Source organism: Engystomops pustulosus, chromosome 4 (genome assembly GCF_040894005.1).
Source record: "Engystomops pustulosus chromosome 4, aEngPut4.maternal, whole genome shotgun sequence".
NCBI lineage: Eukaryota > Metazoa > Chordata > Amphibia > Anura > Leptodactylidae > Engystomops > Engystomops pustulosus.
The window spans coordinates 122,915,952-122,942,547 of NC_092414.1; positions in this window are offsets into that span (position 1 = coordinate 122,915,952).

The window sequence follows — 26,596 nt, forward strand, 5'->3', positions numbered from 1 at the left end:
AATATAAACCCCTTCGGATTAGTGATGTCGAGGTGGAGCGGGTTTCAGTTTACAAATACCTGGGAGTGCACCTTGACAAGAAACTGTCGTGGAATGTTAACTCAGAGAAGGTATATAAGAAAGTATCAGGTAGACTTTTCTTTTTAAGATTGCTGAGGTTGTTTGATGTAAAGAGGAAGATTCTGATTGGTTTTTATCAGTCTGTAGTGGGGAGTGTACTCTATTATGCTGTGGTATGTTGGGGCAATAATGTGAGCATTGCAGACTCAAAAAGACTCAGAAAAATGGTTAAGAAAGCGAGTGCAATCGTGGGTGCTGCGTTGGAAAAGTGGGAGACAGTTTTATGTTCACAAATGCTGGCCAAAATGGATTCGATTCTAAGTAATGAATTTAACCCTTCGCACTCTATTCTTAATGGGCATCGCAGCACTTTTAGCGATTTCTTCAGCCCAAATGTAAAACTACCAGATTTAAGCTTTCTTTTATCCCCTCTGTTATTGGCTTAATCAACACGATGGGAAGTGCTGAGGGATAGTTTTTATTTGTGATATATGTTCTTTTTTAATTTTTATATATTGTAATTTATATATGTTTACTCGTATATGTGTGTATATTATAATTTGAGGTTGTATTTTGTATGTAACAAGATGGTGGTCTTTTCAGTGACACAAATAATTTCCCCTATGGGGAAAATAAAGTTATTTTGGGGGATAATAGAGTTATTTCTCTATTCTATTATATTCTATGAGTGGGTATCATGGAGGGTTCATGCATACAGAAATAACTTTAGTGTCCCCTTCTTTTGCAGGAAGCCAGCAGGACACTGAACATTACAGAAAGTCCCAAGTCCTGCCTCTAGTGGACCATGTGATCCACGGCTCTCCAGGTACTGCTAGATAGCTTGCCCATATTAATAGGAAGGAAGATTGTTTTGTCACCTTATATCAGCTCTTGTGGAGTTGGATCATTCGTTGACACAGGTCGTACTGCTATAGCTCTGACCACACATGTGAGGCTTAGGGTCTTAGAATATCCACTGTCCACTGCTTTCAGATAATGCAACAGCAACAGTCAAGATTTCAGAATGTGTTGCTGCTGGGGCCACCCACATTCTGTAAATATGTGTGATATTAAGCACATTGGTAAGCATTTTTGGTCTTTTTTAGGATGCTTAAACTGACAATTTAAACTGTTCCTGTTTGATAATCTGTCAGGGTAAATATTAACTATGCAGTCTCAAAATGTGCATTTTTAATCACCCCCAGCTCCCCACCACCACTACCACTTAAAACCTGCAATCTAAATTTAAATGGTTTGGTGCCTGAACCCAAATAAATTATTGAGGTTCTCAAACTTCAACTGGTCGGCTCATTCCTAGTCATAATGAAATAGTCCCAATGTATTTTGCTGTCGCTGGAATCATGATGCCTTAAATTATGTATGGGTAGGAGATGGTTGTTTCTGGTATGTTACATTTCTGTCAAGTTTTATTAGTTCGGAAAGGGAAATGCATGGTAAAGAAATTGTCCCAGGCATTTGGGGATTTTAGGCAACTTTTGGTACAATTTCCTTTGTAAAAATGTTGGTTAACTTTATAGTATGCTATACATGTGAATTGGGTTTTTAATACATACATTTTATTGTTTTAGGTCAGTAGCCTCTAGTTAACTTTTTCAATGTTGCAAAATCCAAACACAAACTACAAAAAAGAAACCAACAAAAATAGTTTGTCTGTTTTGTGGTTCAGAGCTGTAAAACCATAATTACATAATGTGATATATAAGCTGCTTTCTGCACACTCTTATATGTGCTATTTTTGAATTCTTATGTAGATATTTTGCTTATAGTTAGGACATGTAGTCTGTTTTGCCATCTATTATTGTAATGCCACAGTTCTAGGTCTACTATTCTACATCAATTCTAAAGCCACCTCAACCACATGTTTATAGGCAACTGGACTAAGCGTAATACTACTGTATATGGTTTAGATGTCCAGTACTGTAAGTTTGATTCTGGGAGGTCTGCCCTGTCAACTATAATATGAACCGTAAAATGTGGCCACATATTTACTTTGTGCATCTATTTTAACAACCATTCTTGTGATTCTTCTGGAACCTAAAACACTATTTTTCTGTATATGTAGGGAATTCCTTTTACACCCTACTGCAAAATTTAAATTACAATCAATGACATTGCTGTCAAAAAACAGTGTTCAGAGTTGTATTTACTGTTTGTACCAGTAGCTACTATAGTTTGTGTGGATCCTTTTATTGGTGTACTGGCTTCCAATTAAAAAAAAACTGATCAAAAATGGTCTTGATTTATGATGCCTTCTGCACCAGCTTTTACAATTCCTGGGGCATAGAGTGCATCTATTTTGATACTATTGGCATTTGGTTTATTATTATTGTTTTTAAGATTAAAAGTTATACAATTCTACAATATACTTCCTGTATTCATCCATCACAAATTTCTAGATCTCTGCTTGCTGTCATTCTATAGAAAGCTTCTATAGAAACTTGTATAACTTTATATCATAAAAATAATGACAGAAATGTATTGTAATGGGAATACCCCTTTAAGGGGAGCCTGTCAGAATTGACCTAATAAACCAGTATTCTGCCAAGCAGTTGAACACAGATCATGTCTCTTTCATGACCCTGTCTGGTGGCATCATCTAGAAAATCTACTTTGAAGTGAGATGCAAGTTGGTTGTATAAAGTCAAGGAGGCTGAGATTTTAACACTGAAGTCAAACTCTCTCTTCCTCAGAAAGCCCTCTTCACTGTAACTGATTATCCTGCATTCAGAAACATCACTAACCAGATCTCCTGAAGTCCAATGCATTATGTCAATCACAGAGGAGGAGGCGTTCACAGCTCCCCATCTTGACTTCAGTGTTTAAACTCATTGCCTCCATGACTTTATACGACCAATTTATAGCTCACTTCAAAGTTGATTTTCTTAATGATGCCACCACAGTGGACCATGAAAGAAACAAAATCTAGAGAGTTATATAATGCTTGACAATATACTGGTAGTTGTTTAGTAGGCCAATTGCTGATGACAGGTACCCTTTAAGTAATTATTGCAAAACTATGATTTTGTGCAATAATTCTAATGAATATAATAAAAAGGAAATCTACCATTTCATTTAACCTCTACAGAGCACCACTAGTGCTTAATGACTGCATACTTGTATCAAAGTAATAGCCAGCTGATTCTATGGAAAAATTACAATAATCTATATGTAAAGTTGGCTAAGAGGCTCTAGGGGCGATACCAGAGCCCTTTTCCTGGCTCCGTTGGCATGGCCCCATTGCCTGCTGCCTCCTGCAGCCCTGCCCTCCCAATGAAGTTGGCCAGCTCTAGAAGCAGACAGTAGGAGGGGGTGTTTGTTGAAAAAGCAGTGGGTGAGTTAGAAGCGTTGTGGGGATTGTGTCACCTTTCAGAGCCTTTCAACATAATTTACATAAAGATTAAAGTCTTTTTTTACAACTGGTGGTGTGTTGTAGAGGTTAAGTGAAGGTAGTGGATTTCCTTTGACATCAGTCTATATCTGAAGCCATATGTACTGTACTGGCACAGATGTGCATGTCCCTCCTATAAAGAAAGCGTAAGGGCATTAGGACATCTTATAAGTCAACAAGTTTTGAAACTATACAGGCAGTTGTGGCTTTTCTTGTACATTATGCAAAGTGTAGACGGAGCAAATGTTATTCAACGTTAAAGCTTCACTGTCAGGCCAAACCTTTAAAATAAATCAGAATCTGTAAGTTTTGACTGAATTTATAAGGAAACAGTGCCCTTTATATGGTTTGACAAGGTAACCTCTATTCGTCATGTGAGCAGGAATATCATTGCCAGAGCGGTATCTTCTCTTTACATTCGATGCAGCAGCAATAAGTAGCAGATGTTGAAGTCATTTTAATCTTGTATAGTTTGCTCTCTCTGGGAAGGAAGCTTAATTGAAACATTGTATCATTAAACATTCTTCTCATCCACCTTTACTAATGACGTGACTGTTATTACTGATGACATTTATAACACTGAGGATTGTAAATACATTATTAAAATAAAGGATCTTTTATGTAAAATAAATAAAACTGCTGTTTTCCAGATCAACATTTGTTGTCTTTCTTTAATTTTGGGATATGTCTGAAGTCGTTCCCATTTTGCTAGTTAAAACCACACATACAAATGCTTATTACAAGGCTGACTTGTGAGAGTAAACAAGCGATTCAGATAAAAGTACAGTTTTTAAGATGTAAAATGGTAGTGGCATTCACATGCTAAAAATACTTCTGTGAATACTTAAATGGCTTGATTGCCCTAGGATGTCTTTCTCAAGGGGGATTAGAGAACATCCACTGAAGCATTTGGAGCACAACAAAAGCCTGATAGCAAGCAACAGAACTTTGTCCTTCATAATCATGTTATAACACATAAAGAAGCACATTTTCTGCCCCGGTGCACCTAGTAGGAAGACAGCAAATGATGAGCTATAAGTACCTGTCAATAGATATGTGACATAATACAGCTTGTTCAGAACAAAAGCTGATCTGTAAGATGCCATATAGATCACCTCACAGCATTTCTTTAGAAATTAGATCATTTACCCTTGTGGCTTAAGTCATTTTCCATTATTTAGTGATTTCATTGTAGTTTAAAATTTACAAGTACATCCAATCCTAAGAAAAATGTCAGATATTTTCAAAAGGTAAATATAATGGGGCACATTTACTTACCCAGTCCGGAGGAGTTCACAGAAAGTGCATTGTCCGACGATTATGCACTCTGCCGCGATTCACTAAGATCGCGCCTGATATCCTGCATGTGTCGCTTCCCTGCTCAGGTCCTCCAGAGTTCACCTTCTTCTTCCTGGTGCATGTAAGTACAGTGTCTTGCGACACAATTTAAAAGTTAAATCCAGCGCTCAGTCGGAATCAATCGGATCGTCCAATGGCACGGCCCCCAATTTGTGTCGCATCGAAGCCACAATCCCAGCGCAGACACTTGTTAAGTACCTGTCAAAGCTGTGCAAATCCAGAAAATGGTGCAAAGTCTGACAAAAGTGTGATCCACGACCCTTAGTAAATAAGCCCCAATGAGTACTAACTTCAATAAGCAGAGTTATAGAATCAGAATTATTAATAGTAAACACAGCATATGCTGTAGACCAATATGAACACAGTTTACTTTCTATAATTTATCAAATATAAATTAATCATTTTACCCCAAAAAATATTATGATCGTAAGGTCCTTTTAGTACTTTAGTACTTTAGTACACAGAGCTGAAGATACGTCCCCTACATGTTGTTTTTATTAAGCTTCTATCAGCACATGATCAGGCAAAAAATAAACTATTAGAAACTGTTATTTTCTTCTATTGGTTTCCGATATCTTACTAGTATTGAAATATTTCAAACATTAATTATTTATTTAATTTCCACCACTGAAATTTTGATAGTTTTCATTTGTTAGTTTTTCTTATTTGTGTCTATGTGTGTATACAAATCACTTTACCACTTTAGTTTAAGTTGACAAACTTTCAGGTTTTCCTTATATCTATTTGGAAAGAAAAACTACTGAAGTACGAACCACTGCAATTAAAGAAAACTCAGATAACATTGTAGCATGTAGAAAGTTAACCAAGGTTTTGGTACAGATCCAAATACATTAAGATTAAGCATTGACATGGTATTATTGATCTCTCACTGGCACACATTGTCATTTGCTGGGAGCAAACTATATGCACGTCTGTCCAATCAATGTTAATGTCAAACACAAGGTAATCCATTCAAGTCCTTGAAAAATCTCTTAAACATATCTTTAAAAGTGTATGCAAACATATTTGCTATAATGTTGATATGAGACAGTATATAAAGAGACAATTTGAATTATTTTCCTTAAAGGAAATCTACCACTTTGAAAACACTATTTAAACCAAGCATAACCACTTGATGTAGTCTGTACCCTGGAATAGGGTAATTATGTTAATTAGGCCCCAAGCAAACCTGGGACGTCACCCAGGGCCCTCCGGCACTCTCTCTGCTGCTAAATATGCACACCTCATGCGTTCTGTGTAATCTACTCCATCCATTCTGCAGTTGTTTTTAAGAAGGGAATCTTGGATGATTCGCTCATATTTCTGGTCTATATAAGGAAAGTTTGAAGAGCTTTAGAAAAAGGCTAGATATTTTCCATGTTGTTCACAACAAAAATTGTGACCGGTATTGATGCAGAATCAATTAGGTAGAATAACAAGGATACAAAACGTATATATCCAAAACTATCAGTGTACTAAATATGCCTGACTGAATGCATAATTATTACAAAAACCAAACTAATACAAAAAAACACCCCCAGAAGAAGGCAATGCCGAAATGTGCGTTGGGGTCAGTTCTGTAACTTTGCTATTGTATATATTTTGTCTCCTGCGTATCTTCATGACATTTGTACTAATGAACTACTCTATATTGTGCACCATTTTTGTACTCATTGAGGTCCCCAGCCACACTTACAGTTTAGAGACATCTAACACCTCCCACATTAGTCATTTGTGGGACTATATTTGAATTTTCCTGTGTCTGGTTTTCACTGTGGATCTCTTTGCTTTAATTTTTATGTGATTTTGTGTGTGTATTTGGCATGAATTTGTATAAGTTTTTTTTTCTATAGATTCAAACAATTTTAAGTGAAATACAAAAAGCAAGCAATGCAACTAATAAAGGCATTAATATTTTAAAATGATATGATATTTTATAATAAAATGATAGAATTTTTTTTCTATAGATTCAAACAATTTTAAGTGAAATACAAAAACTAATAAAAGCATTAATATTTTAAAATGATATGTCATTTCATGCAAAATGTCCAAAGAACATCTTTTATATATCTGGTAATATTGATGCTCCTTTTTTGCCCAGATATATACCACACAGTGTGATACAAAAACCAAAATACATGTCTTTTTCTTTTTCCTGTATACTTAGAGCGAGCTGCCTATAATTCTTCACTATCCTCTTTAATCAAGAACCTATTCATTCCTTTACTGCATCTACATAATTGTACAAGTGGTTTCCTGTCAGATTTATATCCGTGTGTTGTGGTTTTGAAGAGACACTATACCAGAGGTAAAAGTCTTACATTATGGACTGTTATGTGACTGGTTGTATGTCACTAAATCAGACAAAAATAATGCAATATAAAAGAGTACATGTTTGAATCTCATTATATGCATTATAGTCTAAAGACTATAGATGTGTCCAACTGTAGCTTAGCTTGAATTTAGTTAAAGGTTCTCAAAAAACACTTTAATCTTGAAATCCTAGTAAAACTCATGATAAATTGCAACTCACAAATTATCTGGCTTTATATAGCATTCCTTATGCACCAGTATTCTAGCGTACAAAGCTTAGAAAAGAGTTATTCTGGTAAATCACAACCGATTAAGGGCAGTTCTCTGCCAGAAATGCGTTCACTTTTATTGTACCATTGAGATGTATTCTGAAAAAAAAAATGATAAAGCTTGAATATTGAATGGACGTCTTCTCAACTGATAAATTGCATATTTACCTCAATACTAAGATTTAATTAATTGTATTATCCACAATTACAGTACAGAAGTGGTCAGTATGTTTTCCTCATCAAGTGCTATTACTGCACTGGCAGGGGCTCCCTGTAGAGAAGAGGCCCTGAACCTTTACAAACTATCATCAATCAGCATCAATCTATAGGAAATACTTTGTAATAAATATAGTTAAGTGACATGGAAAATTTCAAAACAAAAATCATCAAGAATTAAAAAAAAAAAAAAAAAAAGTTACAACTTGCCTTCAAGTACTAGTCTATTATAAGATATTGCTATATTCATGGAGAATAACAAAAAATTACAAAAATAAGCTTAAAGCACAAATAAAATAAAAACATAAACTTTTTGAAGTATTGTTTCTTCAAGTTACATATATACAAAGTGTCTAAAAGTAAATGAAAAACATGATTTTTATGATATATGTAAATGGAATGAGCTGTAATGAGTTTATCCAGTGTCTTATTAATAATAATAATAATCTTTATATATAGCACTATCATATTCTGTAGCGCTTTACAAATCATAGGGGACAAATAAAATACTATATTACAGTACAAGCGCTCATATGGAATAATAGGAGTGAGTTCCCTGCTCGCAAGAGCTTATGGTCTTACAGTTGTTACTTAACAACCACAGATCCCTTGAGATAAAATATAGGACATGTATGATCAGGTAATGCATCATTGATTGTTATCTGTCACAAAACATGGATTCTATGTAGATGGAATAATAATAGAATAGATAATATAATAATAATAATAATAATAATAATAACTCCTTTATTCTTATAGCAAACACAGATTACGCAGCGCTACACAGAGCTTGCCGAATCAGTCCAATTGTCAAGTGCAAAATATGATCACGTGAGTAAAACTGCTACTACATTTAAGAAATAGCTGTTGTGATGTCTTCAACACAAGAAATACCTCTACTGTCAAGGCAAATGTACATGAAGCCAGCTGCATGCCATTCGGAGTGTGTATTATAAATGACCTCATGAAAGATAGTAGAGATAAGAAGGGCAATTCTTTTATTTCCCTGAATATTAAACACAACAATCAGGTTTCTATGAAAACATGGAAAAGTTCACATTTCCAAGGGCTATATTTAACTTTAAATATGATTATGCCTCATTGTGTTGATGGATTGCTTTTAAGCAGAGCGTGCAATGCATTTTATATATTGTGTTTTCTTAAGACTACTAGTCCATACCTGACTGATGAAAGCATGTTGTAATAATTCCAAATACCCTTACATTCATGTAAATACTATTTTACCATTCTTATCCATTGTGATTATCGGGACTGATATCAAATTACTGAAGTAGATTTAGCTGATAGCCACTTCCTAAGGCTCCGAGTTCATGAAAGATGTAGGCATGAGTGTGGCCTTTAATGTTTCATAGACTGGTGCAGCTCAGACACATGCTTTGTTTGCATTATTGAGGTGCCCATGGTGATCTTACTTTAATCATCAAGTTCTCAAATTCCTTCTTCGAGCTCTTCTGGGCATGCAGCCAATTTTTAATAACGTAGCCAGGCATATCATAGGTGAATCATCTAATCTTCAATTGATTTCAATTCATTTTTCATCTTGGTACAAATCTTCAATAATTATTTCACCTTTGCTTGAAAAGCTTTAATTATACAGCTTAACCCCAATGTGCATACTTGGTGAGCTTCATTTTTTTTCCCTTCAACCTCTATGTGACATCAAATTGCTGACAGGATAATCTCACATGTACGTCTCTTTAAATAAAATAGTCTTTTTAATTCCATATTGTGGTTCAAATATACAAGAGGATAAGAGAGGGTTCTCATATAACATTTGCATTGAATGTGAAAACTAAAAATAGAGAAGAATGTATTATACTTATAAATTCTGTTGATGTTGCTTCAAATTGTTGATATTCCAATGAGGATTTAGTATACCTTAACCATGCTAAACACTATTATAGAATGACTTTCTCATCCCTTTGTGTATTGATCAATGAATAAAGAAATACATTCATGTTTAACTGTATTAAAATACATTTTCATTTGCCCACACAAATATAATCTAAAATGAATAAAGGTTGTGTATATAGTTGTGTATAAGCCGAGTTTTTCAGCAGAATAAATGTGCTAAAAAACCTCACCTCGGCTTATACACGAGTCAATGAAAAAAAACTGACATACTCACCCTCCAGCGCCCCGCTGCTCGTCACGGCTCCTGATCCTCGTTGCGGCTGCTGGCGGCTCCTCTTCAGTCTTCTCTTTGCTCCATTAGCCGGCAGAGACGCTTACTGTGCTGGGCGGGCTCGCTGTATAGTACTGGGGGCAGGCTGGCTGTATACTACTGCGGGTGGGCTGACTGTATACTACTGCGGGCGGGCTGACTGTATACTACTGCGGGCGGGCTGGCTGTATACTACTGGGGGCTGGCTGGATATTACTGGGGGCTGGCTGTATACTACTGGGGGCTGGCTGGTTGGATACTATTGGGGGCTGGCTGTATACTACTGGGGGCTGGCTATATACTACAGGGGGCTGGCTGGCTATATACTGGGAGACTGTGACCAATGCATTTCCCACCCTTAGCTTATATTCGAGTCAATAGGTTTTCCCAGTTTTTAGTGGTAAAATTAGGGGTCTCGGCTTATACTCGGGTCGGCTTATACTGGATTCATCAGAGAAAATGACTTTACCAGAGTCCTCAGCAGTCCACTCCCTGTACCTTTTGCAGAATATCAGTCTGTACCTGATGCTTTTTATGGAGAGAAGTGGCTTCTTTGCTGCCCTCCTTGACACCAGGCCTTGTTCCAAGAGTCTCCGCCTCACAGTGCGTGCAGATGCACTCACACCTGCCTGCTGCCATTCCTGAGCAAGCTCTGCACTGCTGGTAGCCTGATCCCGAAGCTGGAACACTTTTAAGAGATGGTCCTGGCGCTTGCTGCTCCTTCTTGGGCGCCCTGGAGCAACAATGAAACCTCTCTCCTTGAATTCTTGATGATGTGATAGATTGTTGACCGAGGTGCAATCTTTCTAGCTGCGATACTCTTCCTTGTTAGGCCAGTTTTGTGCAGTTGAATGACTACATATGTTTCTTTAGAGATAACCATGGTTAACAGAAGAAAAACAATGATGCCAATCACCAGCCTCCTTTTAAAGTGTCCAGTGGTGTGATTCTTACTTGATCATGACAGATTGATCTCTAGCCCTGTCCTCATCGACACCCACACCTGTGTTACTGGAGCAATCACTGAAACGATGTTAGCTGCTCCTTTTAAGGCAGGCCTGCAATAAAGTTGAAATGTGGTTTGGGGAAAAAAGTTAATTTTCTAGGCAAATATTGATTTTGCAATTAATTGCTGATCACTCTTTATAACATTCTGGAGTATATGCAAATTTCCATTATAAAACCTGATGCAGTAGACTTCGTAAAAATTAACATTTGTATAATTCTCAAAACTTTTGGCCATGACTGTAAATTTCTAAATATTTGCTTATTTATTTAAAATTTTATAGAATCAACCCTACAGTGGGGGAAAAAATCTATAATCTTGCATTACCATTTTCAAAGTGGCTTAACGCTTTTAATTTTTGGTTTATATAACTGGGTTGAGAGCTTATTGTTTTATTTATATTTGATCTTTTTTTAAATATTGTACAACACTACCATTTTTGTATTGATATGTTTTATCAATTTTTAATTGCAGTTTATGTGGGACAAGATAGTTAAAAATCATCATTTATGGTGGGGTTTTTGATTTTTATTTTATGTCATTCATTTTGCGGGTTTAATAGTGGTTTTGTTTTATTGTACAGGTCATTACAGACATGGAAATACCTTATATGGTGATTTTCACTTTTTATTTTATATGTAAGTGTTCTATGTAATGGGGCTTTCAGAGCTTTTTCATAAAAATATTAGTTAATTTTTATTTAGTTATTTAAAAACATTTTCTTCATTTTTTTAACTTGTTCCACTATGGCAGTGATGGTGAACCTTTTACAGACCGAGTGCCCAAACTACAACCAAAATCCACTTATTTACTGTGAAGTGCCGGCATGGAATTTTATACAGTAACTTATTGCTACCTGTTCTTCCACATCTTTCAATTGTATCGGCCGCCTATTGCCGCTAATACAGTTGAAAGAAGGAAGGCAAATTCAAACTATCATTGTAGCTTCTCTCCAGGGCCTCTCTGTACAGGATGAATGGTGGGTCCTGCAGGAGGACCTCCAAAGACAATGCAGTTCTGTCAACATCTTCTTACTTTCCTTGCAGTTCCAAACCACCAGTAAAGTTTTGCTTTAAAGTGCGCTGAGAGCAGCATCTCTTAAGTTGCTTGGGACTGCAGGAATATTCGGTGGATTTGGTCCTGTTTGGTGAACTCTGTCCTTGGACGATGGCCTGAGTGCCCACAGAAAGGGCTCTGAGTGCCACCTCTGGCACCCGTGCCATAGGTTCGCCACCACTGCACTATGGGACATGAAGAATCGATTTGCTCATTATAATACCCTGCAATACTGATGTATTGCATGGTATAAGAATTGTCAGCCTATGTTAATGCATAAGCCACTCACTGTCTGTAAGGTCCTGTCATAGACAGGACCATGCAGACATTTACTATGGACAGCCCTGGTGTCTTGGCACAGATCATGTTGGTAATCTCCCTGCATGCATTTAAATGCTGCATTTGCACTGACAGAGGCTCAATCTGACCGTGGGTGTAACACAGGGATGTCAGTGGTAGATCACCACTGACACCCTGAGTTTACAGATGCTGGATTGCTCTAATGAAGAGCTAAACTGGCATCAGCTCCACACTATACTAGAAAATTCAGGATTGCTTGTGTTAGGTCCCCTCAAATTAAAGCTGGAATGTGGGAGCACCTATCTTTTGGTTTCTGAGGGCATGATGACTATTGGCTATTGGTGGCAATGTGACTTGGCTAGTTGGAGCTGCCTGACTATTGGCTACTGATGGCTCCATAACACCATGAAAAATGACTAGGATCTGCATGATGCAACAACATACAGTGATGAAAATACACAATCTCTTTAAAATAGCATTCTTAACACTAGATTCATGACATATAAATTTGAATTGAATTAAATATTTAAAAACTGACAAATCAGTTGAATTATTTTAAAGTGCGCTCAGACTTTTTGACGAAATTAGGGCTAGAATTTTGGTGCATTTTGTAGCTTTGTGGCAAGAGAATTACTTTAATCTTTCAATAAAGTGCACTTGGGTTATGTCTGCAGGATCGTTTATACTTTGAATTGCTGATGCTTTATATAGATTTATGATTTTAAACCTGACATCAAGTGCATTTTTTTTGGAAATTATGAATTTTATTCATTTACACATGATTTCTGCCATGTGTCAGTGCATAGTATTAATATGAGTAATGCTTGCATGGGCTCTGTTTACTCCTCTCCAGGTCCACCTTCCTTGAAAGGTATGCATTGAGGACAAAAATAATATATCATCCCAAATGTAAAAATCCTATGAAGAAAAGAATCTGACTTGAATTGATCACACATGTCTCACACCTTTCGGGCTACAATTTATGACACCAATTAGATTCCTACACATAGCTCCATGAGCAAGCACTTTCATCTCATTTGTGTTTCACACCTTTTCAAGTTAAACTAACAAAAACATATTGCTTCTTGGCTGCCTGTACTGAATTAATGAATTCACACTAAGACTTGAGAATCCTGAATTTATTTTATATTACAACTCAAACCCCTTTTCCTTGGGAATGTTCACATTCTTATGGCACAACATGTCCTGTTGTGTCATCGTAATAGACTTGATTCTGTGCATTCTTCTGCTGCTACAAATCTACCAGTTATTATTTATAAATACATGTTTAAATATAACCATGAATAATATCACTTAATTGTTCTACTACAAAGCATGAACATATATTTCTTATTATTTATCACTGTTTAGAAGTATCATTGAACATGTTGCCTGGAATTTAAAAAAGTCGTATAAAGGCAGAAAGTGGTATTAAGTGTAAAGAATCACAACTTGCACACTGAATCCAAACCAGAAACTTTGTTGGTCCTTCCAGTCATGTAGTGCTTAGGAGTTGATCATTTACATCATTGCAAGGGCTAACCATAGACCTCAGCAGTGACACTCAGTAGTGCAAATATCAATGCTGAAGAAAAATGGGCATCGTTAAGAAATAAAGTTTTTTTGTTTCTATTTTTGTTTAGTATTAAATGTTTTATAGTGCAACTTTCTTAAAATGTGGATAAACCCTTTTAGTTACATAATTGTATTTACATTAGGAACAATCAATTAGAGAATAACCTTATTAACAGGGCTGTAAAAATAAATGGTTATTATTTAGATGGATCATTTTTCTAAAATCGCTTCTTTTAGTTGGAGTAAGGAGCTGTTAATAAAAAGTTACTATTTCACTGCTTTTCCTTAAATGTAAAAGTACTCCAAGTAGTTTGTTCTTCTTTAGGAAGTTTTATATAGGTCACTGTTTGTATCATACACTAAACAAAACATTTTATTATACTTCTTGTAAAAGTGTAATACATTCAAGATAACATTATTAAAAAAAAATCTTGTGTTTCATGTATCCTGAATTTAAAGTTTACACAAGAAATGTCACATAACATATTAAAACAATATGTACTAGAACCAAATTTGGGAAATCTACTGATGTTTACAAAAATATTATGCAAACCCACTTTATTTATTCTTACCAAAGTGACCTTTGTTAGCATGTACCAATATATCTCATTGACCTTTAAAATTCCTGCCAGAAGTATGCTGAAGATCCAAAGAACAGCCGTGATTTATTGTACAGATCTCTTGTATTTTTATCCGGTGTCATACTGTTCAGAGTGATGCATTGGCTACCTGCTTATCCTAAAGACATAGAAATTCCCATTTGTCCATCCATGATCAAATATTCTTAGACACTTTCCTTAGCGGTGCTGAAATGTTGGTGATATATGGGAACTCTATAATGTATTGGAATGTTTCTTAATGTCTTTTCCTTGCACGCTGTTCATGGCCTTCCCACGCATCTAGTATGAGTAGATGTGTGTAACTCATATTGGAACAATGAAGATATTATTATTATTGTTGTTATTGGTTTTATTATTTTTATTGCTTCTATGACTACTACTTCTATTATAACTTCCACTACTACTGCTAATAATAATTAGTGTATATTTTAAAGAAAATCACTAAATTAATGCTAGAGCACTAGGCACTAGTAATAGTGAAACAGTGGTTGTAAAATGCTATATTAGTTGCATATATCCTACATGTTTAAACAGTGATATAAAAAGCTAAAATGAAAGAAAACAAGGGATCATTATGCCATCACTTCTTATAAGCTTGTTTATACTTTTTGCAAAACAATGTAGAAATGTTGTATAAAAATATGGTACTCTCCTGGTCATCTGTTCCATTTTTGGCTGAGGAAAGGCTTAGAATTAGAGCTTTACCCTTTCCGGTGCAAGGCCTTTTCAGTTTTTCTGCTTCTGTTGTTCACCGTCCACCATACAAAAGCCATATCTTTCAGTTTTTCTATTTACAGATCTGTATGAAGCTGTTTATCTGTGGGACAAATCGTAATTACTAGCCGCACAATTTATTATTCTTTGCAATGTACAGGGAAGCTGGAAAAAATCTAGGTAAGAAAAAAAAACTAGTGTTAATTTCTCATGTATAATCACGGAGATGTCAAATGTATATAGTCTTTATAAGCATCACCATATTCTGAAAACTGTAACTTTATATGCTGCCATATAATGCAGCAGACACCTGCTTTGTATTGACATGGTTCAGCCCATGAGCCCTCTCCACACACCCTTCACACACCATTCAATATATTTTTATGTTGTCAAGTTGTAATGGGGTTGAAAAGGGGGACAGGATTTTTTTTTATCCTGAGATATAAGAAAGATAGCCACAATCTCTTTACCTGATACTCTGGAAAGCTGTGTTTAGATGAAAATTTCAGTATTATAGTATAGATTAAAAATAAATCAAGTATACAGAAAGGAACGGCAGAGATTGTCCAATAATACCCTCTAGAGCAGTGGTGGCGAACCTATGGCACGGGTGCCAGAGGACGGCACTCAGAACCCTCTATATGGGCACCCTTGCCATCACCCCTGGGTAGAGTTTGCCAGACAGGACTCAAGGCCTCTTGCAGTCAATGATACAATGATAATCCAAACTTCTTCTCCTTCTTTCTACTGTATTGGTGGCCTCAGGTGCCTACACAATTTAAACCTGTGAAAGAGCAGGGAGTAATAAGTTACTGCTTAAATTGTCGCATTGGCACTTTGCGAAAAATACGTGGGTTTTGGTTGTAGTTTGGGCACTCGGTGTCTAAAAGGTTTGCCATCAATGCTCTAGAGCATTGGGAATATCAGAGATTTTATTTTATCTTAAAGAGAACCCGTCATGCAAATTAACCCCCTAAACTAAATATATTTTCATAAACTGCCATTAGAGAGCATTGCCTCTATCCTTTCATTGTCCTTCTACATGCCTGTAAACCTAAGCAATGAGGTCCTAAAGCTGTATGCAAATGACCCGTGAAATGTCCAATGAAGCATTAGCATATTCAAGCTGTCCACCTTATTCATGAGTGGGAGGCACAGCCACACCCCCAGTGCATGACTGTATAATGATGTGAGGCTGTATAATGATGTGCTTCCTGGTGCTGGTGGCCACACCCCCTGCAGCCTGTGTGTGCATGTGTGTGTGTATAGGAGAGATACAGCAGCTCCAGGGAGCCATGTTACAGCAGAACATGTCAGATTCCTGTGTAGCTGATGTCTGTGTCTCTCACCTGTATATTAGGAGGATGCAGCCTGTCAGCAGATGCAGCACACACACTAGCAATACTTTACTATACATTACACACAGACATGAGCAGGGGGAGGCGAGGGGAGGGGTAACAGCGGTGACATCACTGCCTCTGACCATGTGACCAGCCTCATTTACATGATAAAAAATATGTGATTTTACAATGAATAATGTATGAAATAACTAGATAAAGGCTGGGATGGGATCCTTGTGAGCTGTTCCAACAGGTAGTAGTGACAGGACAAGTGACACAGACCTGATGACAGGTGTCCTTTAAATATAGTAAAACTAGATGTAGATTCATATATGTTTTAACAATATATCTACATTTAGTTTTACTATATTTTAAAATGCAAATAAATTTAAACAATAAATAGTTCTGGATATACATCACAAATTACAAGGGATGTCCAATGTCCATTCTGTTGTTGAGAGAGGATTTTACAACATGTCCTTCAACTCCTACTATTTGAATCCCTTAATAGGTGTCAGTTCATTGATGAGTATGCAGTTGGCCAAACATGCCAAATTAGCTGGACGCTCATTAGGTGGCCAAATTCTGGGGCTTCTCACCTCTGAGAGTTCACAGCACTTTTTGGACAACTTTTGGGAGAAGTAGAACTACATAAGACTACTACAAAGCTACAAAGCTTATATTTGACAGCCTAGATTTAATATTTATACACATAATCCATTACAACCCTTCACCTACCCAATTTGTTATGTTATGTAGGGAGATGCCCAAAAATCCCTAAAGATTAAAAAATTATTGGCTGCCTACTCTAATATCATACACTTTGCTCTACAGATCGTTTTTTACTGTTATATCCCAAAAGTCCAAACTTTGTTTTTACTAGCTCTATGAGGGCTTATTTTTTAAACGACACTTTGTATTTTTCAAACAAATTAAAAAATGTCAGTTTTATTCTGTATAGTTGACGTATAGTTTTTATTATCTTTCTTAATGAAAGATTGGAAAAGTCTTGTCATTTTCAGCCATTGCAAGTTTCATTTAGTATCAGTAACTGCTGACACCCATTGCAGATGATATCATCTCAGCCCTTAATGCATTCAGCTCTTTTTGAAAGAAAACAACCATGTTTTTCTAATATAAGAAAATATATGACATTGACATTTACCAGTCAATATTCTACATTACAATGCATCACTATTATCTATAGTCTGGACTAACTTATAGTTTTAAATATTTATAATAGAAATATAAAATACATGACCAATACAAATGATCATTGTTCAGACAAACTGAAAAGATATTTATTATTAACCCTTAAATAAATCCATGTGTTAAATATTATTTTTTCAAACAGCCTTAAATGTTATAACTGTTCTTAAGTGAACTTTTAAAGGTCTTGCCATCAAAAGCTTTTATAAGCTCATTATCTGGTGTGGAGCCCATTATGATAGAGACAAGAGCATTACTATAACTACTTACTGTCAGAAAAGTTTAGTGTTACAATAATCACATGAAAGTCCGGCAAAGCGATTGTAGGTTTTCCATGCTTTAACCCTTTATAGTAATGGCGTAATATGTATGTAATGTAAATAGATAGTGTACATAAATATATTTAAAAAACCATGTATTTTTGAAAATTATTAGCAAATATAAAATTAACACTGCAAACAAAGAAAGCTCTAAAAAGGAAAAGTGTGTTACTTCTCATCAAAATCTTTCTCTGTCCACAGACTATGGCATTCATTTTCCTTTTTGTTTTGTGTGTGTGAACTGTGGCTATGCTATTCTCTGTATCCGACCTCTGCTATATTTACTCAACCTCTTCCTTGACCTGGTTCTGTCTGACTCTGCTTGTTTGTCTGTATCTGTTGTTTGTCCCTCTGGGTCTTGTCATGATGGCTGAGTGAGTAAAACTTCTTGACACTCCCTTGAGGAAGCGACGGCGAAACGTACGTCGGGGTGCTGTGGTGGTGGTCAGGTGACTTGAACCCTATTGGTAGGCACTTGTGGGCTATATTGTACCCTGTTTTGGGCATTGGTAATACTTTTACCATTTACTATTTGACTATCCCTCATGTGCCTTTTTTGTGATATCCTACTGTGGAATGCATTGTTTCTACTACTCTTTGACCACCACTCTTCTGTTTTGTTGTTTCTGTGGTTTTAATCATGTTTTTATCATATTTTTTGGAGTGTCAATTTGTTGTATAATAAAGTTTGAATTGATTTCACAATAATATGGTATTTGTATATTGATAGTGATTAACTACTTATATCCTATATACTGCTTTTTGGTATTTATCTCTTGATTGGTATAGGGATTACATTTGATTGTAGAGGGTATCTTTGTTGGCATTCATTGAGTAGCACTTCTGCCTTGCAGCACTGGGGTCCTGGGTTCGAATCCCACCCAGGTCAACATCTGAAAAGAGTTTGTATGTTACCTCTGTGTTTGCGTGGGTTTCCTCCACGTACTCTGGTTTCCTCCCACACTCCAAAACATACTGTTAGGTTGTTTAGACTGTGAGCCCCATGGGGACAGGGACCAATTTGACATGCTTTGTGCAGGGCTGCGTAATCTGTGTGCCCTATATAAATAAAGAATTATTATTATTATTGTCTCTCCCAGTATGTCCCCAATTTCCTTGACTCTCATATCCTTGACATATTTCTGAGTCCTAGTGTGAACACTGGTCCAGTCTTTTACTTCTTGTTACCTGTCCGTTCCATCATCCAGCAGCTGACAAATGACATACATTTTCTCTGTCACCTTGCAGGGTAGTTAAGGGTCCATTAGTTAGTTTCTCGAAAGCTGATTTGCCCTTCTCAGGGAAGCATATCTGCTTCAAGATAGCCTTCAGGAGCATTGCGTCATTTACCCAGTCTGACAGCTTGCACTAACCTGGTTGTGGTTGCACTGTTAGTTGGACAGGTACCTAACAAAGTGATTAGAGTTTACTTTTATCAATAAACAAAATATAAAGTCAGTGGGGGACATTTATCAGTGCTTGTACAACAGACATTCCCTGGTCAGCACTGGTGCTGGCACCAATTGTGACTGTTAACCTATTAAATACTGTAGTCAAATTCAGCTGCTGTACCTAAACGGCTTTGGCACATGGGGGCACATGACTTATGAAATTGTTCAAAAGAGTCTGAAAGGTTCTAAGGTGCATCATCACCATGCATGCCTAGGAATATTTCTGAGGGTCAGGGATGTTCCTGGCTCTCTGCTTGGGAAAGGAAGAGGCAGCATTATTACAAGAGTATAATTACAAGACGATGGAGCATTGAGGGACTTTGGTGACACTCCCCAGAGCTTGTTAAGCATAAAAGCTATTAAAGCAATTGTAAACCAAGAACACTTACATACTGGTATGAGGCCCCTCTGGTAGGATCTGATCTTCTTTTATCTTATTATACCTGTGGATTTTTTTTTTTTAAATCAGATAAACTTTATTAAAGCAGATAATTACAAGTAATGTCTTGCATTTCTTTATACATATACCAAATGAATGGAAATCTTGAAATACCTGTGGATTTTTTTTTTGCCAAATAAGGCTTTTAAATTATGTAAATGAGCCTGAGGGGCTCCAGGCTCTATAGATTTTAACGGAGCCTAGTTATGTGAACCTATAGTAGTCTTACTCTTTGAATTGAAGATTTTAAACAGATGTAAGATTAATTACAATATGATGCAATTCATGCCTACCACCTCGATGCTTTGTTATTATTATAAGAAATGCATTAATTTCTCTTGTAAATGTAATATCCATTCCTTAAATACATGATGAATGCATATGCCACTGATACCTACTAACAAATGTTCGTATGACATCTTAGGTAGGTTCAGATGACATTTGTTTTCAAAGAACAAATCTATCATTTCTGTATGAGCAGAGTAGCATGGGTCTCTGCTCTTCACTCTTTTCTTCATGTCAGCTCTCCTGCTGAGTAAATGATGAATGCAATTCATTGAATCATTTAATTGCTTTTTCACAAAGTTTGTTCCATTGTTTATGTTGTTTTTAAATTGTTTTTATGTTAACTTTTAAATCTCTGATCATTAGTCCAACAAAACAATGGTCATTTTAACTGTTTGAAAAACATTGTAGTATATTTGTGTAGTATTTGTTTAACTCAACCAGTATACAGTAGGCATGTCATTGTAAATCCAGTGTCTCCAGATCTGATTAACACAGATGTCTACGTATTACTACAGAGAAATATGGCAAAACCATTAACTCACACCAAAGCATTCAAATAATGCAATTACAGAACTCTAACTTTCAAATGTATTTTAACAATGTACATAAGTCTTTTGGCAGAGGAAAATATTTACTATCCTCTGTGCATCAAATGCAGACAACATACAACTATGCAACATAAATACATTGCCAGAAACAAGCTCTGTTGGAGCAACACAGGTGACATACTTTCACTGCAATCCGAAGGGAACTTGTGGTTGTTAATGCTCTAACCTGTTAAAATTAGGGGCAGACCTAAGAACAAAATCTAAAGGGGGCTAAAAATGCCCACTGCGGCAAACAGTGAGTCTGCAGAGTATTACTACACTAAAGATTGTATTGGTGGCTAAAGCAATGATCAGCCATAGTAACAATAATACAGATCTGGCATCACTCCTAACATGTCTGTTTGAGTAAATGCTTGTCTTCTCCATAAAGTAACAATAAAAAATCACATTGTATTCTAATTCTGGATTGTGTAAGTGGGTGTAACAATTTCTAACAGGGCTGAGCTAGATACACACTAACACTGTCCAATCATATCTGGGAATACATCCTGTTGTATAGTTGTGTACTGCCACTGTAGCTCCACTTATTCCTATGTACTGTGCCTGTAGCTCTAAAGTAGAAGTCTTATTTTCCACTCATATGAGAAAATAACAGTGATAGCACAGGTGAGACACTGCAATATTGTGAGTTTAAGTAATACCAGCATTTACTCTAAATCTGGCGACTTACATATATGGTCTGATATGTAAAGTCTCTTTCATATTCCATTAAAACTTCTGCCATGTAAACTTCTTGAAGCCACCATAACTTGTCTCTGCAGATTTAGCAAAAATGTTAGGTTCCTCAATTCATAAACAGTAGCCAATATGCAGTAGAACAGTACCCCACAGTAGGCAATTTTTCAATGATGACCCCACTGTAGCTAGTATCATAATGTGTGGGCAAACCATTGTAGTTGTAATGTCTCTACAGTAGCCAAAACATTAACAGTGCCCACACAGAAGCCAAGATAATCACTATTCCCACTCAGTAGTCAATATACCAATGGTGTTGCCACCTACAGTAGCAAATATTGTAACAGGTCACGTGCAGTACCAAGTATAGTTACAGAGATGTAGCCAACATAGCAGCAATATTTCAAAGGGTCCCCACAGCAACTCAGTATACTCACAGGACCCTTACAGCAGCCCAGTACAGTCATAGAATCCCCACCAGAGGCCATTATAATCACAGGGCCCCCACTGTAGCCAACATAGTCACAGCTCCCCCCACACAGAAGACAGTACAGTTAACCCCTAACAGACAGTATAGTCACAGCCCCCCAGCAACCAGTGTAGTCACAGGGCCCACAGGACCCTAGTATTCCTTATATAGTCACAGGGACCCCCATTAGCCAGTATAGTCAAAACCCTCCCCAGTAGCCAGTATAGTCACAGCCCCCCAGTACCCAGTATAGTCACAACCCTTCCCTTAGTAGCCAGTACAATTACAGCCCCCAGTAGCAAGTGCAGTCACAGCCCCTCCAGTAGCCAGTATAGTCACAGCCCCCCCCAGTATAGTTACAGCCCCCCAGTAGCCACTATAGTCACAGCCCTCCTTAGTAGCCATTATAGTCACAGGAAACCACCATTAGACAGTATAGTCACAGCCCCCAACCATTAGCCAGTGTAGTCACAAGGCCCCCCCAGCAACCATTATAGTCACATCCACCCCTTTCCCATTTCAGAGGACAAGTGGCTTTTTTTAACCGTATAAACTATGATACTATGAAAGTTACATGGTCTCCCCCCAGCAGATCAGTATGGTACTCATCCATAAAAAGAAAAAAATACAGGCGGATGGAGGCACTGACTTACAGAAGACTCTGGTTCAGGCCTTACCAGGCGTTTGCCTGAGGGCATCAAGGCTCACTGGAGGATTGTCCGGTAGATTTTCAAGTCCTTCGGTGGGTCTGATGCTGGTCCATAGTGATCACTGCATCTATGGAGAGAAGGAACTCCCAGTTTATGGCATTGGTACAATGCAAATGCAATTAAGTGCTGGCAGTGTTGTTGCATGACAGCTGGGAGCCTAATAATAATACCAAGGTTTGCCTACACTGTACTGTAAATAATAAAAAATAAACATAAATCACTCTCCCTCAAAAAAGCATTGTAAACAGAACTATACACAGAGTATTGATGTATGAATAATGGCAATTTTTTAACCAAAATAGAACACTGATAAAAATCATACAATACCATACCAACAGAAAACATAATGGTAAATGGCTTTGGAAAACAGCAATAAAGAAAAATACTCTTTTAATTAAGAAAAAAAAATAATATTTTTTTAACTACATAATGTGGCATTGCTATAATCATATCTGGCAAGTGACAAAAAAAGTAGTCTGGCTTTAAACCACAAGTAAAGAAGCTCAAAAAACCCTATGTTAAAATGATGTTATAATTTTCTTATCTATCTTTGATTGTAGAAAATAGAGTTTTAGGGTGTGTTCCTATGTCCAGTTTTTCATATAAAGTTTTTTTGTCCCAAGCCAAAGTGGAGTAAAATAAGTCGACTTCGACTTTTTCTACATTTTTTTCTGTATGGCATCTGTTGATCCATCCCCCCGCCATAATAAACAAAATGTTAATTTTGTCTGTGTAGCATTGTTTTGGTACAGTTGTGCTGCAAATGATGTATTACGGCTTTCCATTGCGCCAAATGAATATGGGACAATGCAAATTCACTCTGACATAGATCCTGCTTGCACATTCATTATTAGCATAGACTAGTTCTCACAATTTGACTGAATTAATTTATTGTGATTTTCAGTTTAGGCAAAAGTTTTGACGCAATTTGACTCCGGTCTCCACCTTGTTTTATGTGCTGAGACTTTTGATCATAATTTGCAACTTTTTATACAACTGTTCCAAACTGTCCAGTTTAGAGTGAGAAAGAGGTGTTTAAACAGAGGGAGGTGGGTATAATAACAGTTTTGTCATTAACTTGTTGACACCCCAGGACATAAGTATGGGGCACGCATCAGTAAGAATACACTAGTCCTCCAGTCAAATTGACTGACTCCTGCTGGATCTGCCCTGAACAAAGAAATCTTTATTATGGACAGTTTAACCACTTAATTGCCTCGATCAATGGAGAAAAAGGCAGCGAGGAAGTAAATAAGAAAATTAAAAAAAGCACCAAAAATCATATGCATACAATTTCCTTTTAAATAACTATATATTAAAAAACTAAATAATAAAAACTCCCATTGCCACATCAGTAACAACCTTGACTAGTAGGTTAATATGCTATTATACCTGTACTTTGAAGGGTATAAAATTTAGAAAACTATGCAAAAATTGCCACTACACATGTACACCAAAATAGTACTAATTACGGTACATTATTTCCCATCTTCCAAAGTCCTAATAATGCTATTGATTTAGGAATATGATAGGCAAAGCTCTCAGAAAAGGGTGACACATAAACAACTTGGCTATTCTAAAAAGATTTGTTTTTTTCTTCTGCTAAAGTAGTAAAACATAAAAAACCCTATACATATTTGGCATCTCTATAATCACACTTACCAACAGAATAATGTTATAAAGTATTTTTATTGTTGTATATTTTTCTTATAGCTTCCAGTATGCAGAGAACTATGTGCAATTTAGTGTTCTATAATGGATTCACTGTCTGAACTGAATATATCTGCTATACCAGATGATGGTCAGGAAATGGGGAAGACTGCAGGTTGATACTTACAAGTGGAAAGGGACAATAACCATGAACATTACCACCCTGCTGTTTGTTAACTGACACAAATAAAGGCTATTCATTCTTCATTCGTTCTTCATTTTCTATTTAGTTTTTTCAGCAAAGTATTCCTTCCCTCTATTAAGAATATATGCTTGTTTATACAATCTGAGAACATATATAAGGGTTTAAGTGAAAGCCAAATATAATCTAATCTAAAAAAGGTTATGGTAACAGTTATCTTAAGTGTAAGGTCAGTCCAAGGGTGTAAATGTGGAAGGTTTTTTTTTTTGCAGCATTTCTATGAGGGTTTTCAAAGGACTGCCTACCATTAGCTTTGCATGGTGGTACCATGACATTCCCTGACAACAGATGTTGGGGTAAAAAATTGGGTTTATGGTTGATTCTTCTATTCCCAGAAGAGGAAAGATGCCTACTGAAATGTAAATAAGCACCTTTTCACATTGTCAACATAACATATGTACACTGTATGAGTATGCATATGCTTGGGAAAGCATCAATGGTTGTACCGTTATAGTCTTCATAGCCTTAAATAAAGCAAATAACTTAGTAACATTGAAACACTTCCATTTAGTAGCAGTTCATATAGATTACCCTCTTCTCAAATAAAATGTAGCATTAGTTTATTTTTGTACAATGCATTCATAGATAAAAACCATAGATAAAAATCTAACACGTCAAAATCGTTAAACATTTTGGTCATTTGAATGTTCCTCTGTGCCTGACAGACAGCCGCCAAAGGAAGCTGATGTCACGAAAATCAACAATTACTTAATGAAATTACAGGAAATTGCATCGTACAGCTAATTGGCCATGTCATAATCATACATGTTAAACATGACGGGCAGTTTTGTTTATTAACCAGATGTTGACAGTCTTTTGTAAGCTTAAAGTGACCTAACGGCCCAATCATAACAAACCATCATTAAAAGATTAGATTCTCCCAGCATAAAGTTACATCCTGGTTGGAAAACAGGTGCTCTCGACCAGTTGCCAATATGAGCACCATTCAACAGACCACAGAACAGAGCATTACGCTGTTTAATTGATTTTATTGATATGTTGTAATGCTGTCTACAAGAACCTTGAACCCCAGCTCTAATATTTTGGCTTTTATTTTACTGCATTAAACGTTTTATGTGTCCAAGTATTTGGAAGAAGTGGTTGAATAAAACAAAACACCAAAGCTTATACTTATTTGAATTCTTCACATATATTTATTTATATGTAGATACTCTGTTCTTTTTCAGATATCACAATTCACTTTATATGTTTATTACTGCGCAGATGTTTCCTATTCCATTCTTATCCAATGACATATATTAGCTTGGATTACATGCATGTGAAATAATGTTGAAATAGAACATATGTAGTACATTGTCTTAGGTCCTCACTTAGACATGTGCAAATGGAAATCAATATGGATTTATATTCTATTTTATGCTGTAATACAGCAGATACTACAAATTGTCTTCTGTGAAACAAGATTTACATACTGAGCTGCATTGAGATTTATGTTCAGTTAATTTTGGTCATCCAGAAAATTATCTGAAGTTTCAATCTTGATTGTTGGAAAAAACAAATTAGGTAAGATTTATAAACCTGTCTAAAAGAGAAATTTTGATGTTCATATTGACTAATCACAGCATTGCTTCATTTTCTGCACTTCAATAAAGCTGCGTGTATCAGTTATGTCAGCTTCATCCTTGTTCTGTGATGTGTGGCTGAGGGGACGCTGATCTTATCTTTGTGCCTTGCTGGTATTTTGTAGTATGAACATTGGTTTTACTTGCTTTGCTGTTTTGAGTGATTAAGCACCCTACCTATTTCTTCCTGAAGCTTAAGGCCCCTTCCACACTTGCGTTGCAGATCATGTCAGATCTGATCAGGGTGGGATCAGGGTTTGGTCAGTTAAAAACTGACATTTTGCATCAGAGTTCAATCAGTTTTCAGTCACAGTTTGTTCAGTGTCTCAGTTTTTCACGCACGTTTTCAATGCATTTTCAATGCAATTTCAATACGTTTTTCTAGCGCAGATAATGCGCGTGAAAAGGACTCAGGTCTATTCTTTCTATGGCATTGATGCATGAAAAACGCATTGCACTTGCATGTGTATCAGAGTGCAATGCATTTTTGATGCGTCTCGATAGACTTGT